Genomic DNA, 450 nt, shown 5'->3' with positions numbered 1-450 from the left:
GCGTGTGTGCACGCCTTATGTGTGTTTGTATGCGTGCGTTCCTCCACGCGTTCACACATATACTATATCTCTCAACTTACTCAAACTATTTCCGCTAAAACGAGCCCCGAATTGAACCGACAAGCAGCCGACTTTTACAAACGGCGCGCCAGCGTCACCCAACGCCTCCTAATCGTTAGTGTAACCGACCTGAAGGAAAAGTTTAAATAAGCCATTAACTCCGGGTTGTGAAGACGCGCGAGGTCAAAGGTCAGCCAATAACAAAGTGAGTGTGTTCTCGTGTTCTTGTTTAGCGAAGTTTATTGGTTGTTGGTTGCAGCGGGCTGGTTGGTTCTTGGGTTTACTTCTTTTACTTTTATTTGGATTTTGTGTGGTATATGTAGTGTATGGGTGTTTGTCTGGCTGTCCATGTAATTTGACTGGTTGGCTGTCCCTCTGTCTACATGTTTT

This window comes from Penaeus monodon, chromosome 19 (assembly GCF_015228065.2).
Source record: "Penaeus monodon isolate SGIC_2016 chromosome 19, NSTDA_Pmon_1, whole genome shotgun sequence".
Taxonomy (NCBI): domain Eukaryota; kingdom Metazoa; phylum Arthropoda; class Malacostraca; order Decapoda; family Penaeidae; genus Penaeus; species Penaeus monodon.
The sequence above is the reverse complement of the archived record's forward strand: the minus strand, read 5'-3'. Positions refer to the sequence as shown.